Below are 344 nucleotides of genomic sequence, written 5' to 3' on the forward strand. Positions count from 1 at the left end.
AATCCACAGGTACGGTAGCTCAGCCTGCGTTGTGACTGTTAAATTATTAATGTTTTCCTTGCTTCCTGTAAAGTCTCATATCAGGAGTATGATACCTTCATCGATAAAACTAAGGTCATCATTTGATACTATAGGAAATAAGAATTTCACATGTGATATTCCCATGTTGATATTTTCCGTTCTTTATTCTGCACATTAGCTTGTTTAAGCCTATTTTTTATCTACTGAAAAAAACAAGTTTCACAGCCTACTGAATACTTCAATCACCTGTAAAACTATAGCTGTGTCACTTGTACTTAATTGCCGCACATTTCCATGACCTGTGTTTTGTATTGGCAAATTAA

This window comes from Penaeus monodon, chromosome 32, assembly GCF_015228065.2.
Source record: "Penaeus monodon isolate SGIC_2016 chromosome 32, NSTDA_Pmon_1, whole genome shotgun sequence".
NCBI classification, from domain to species: Eukaryota; Metazoa; Arthropoda; class Malacostraca; order Decapoda; family Penaeidae; genus Penaeus; species Penaeus monodon.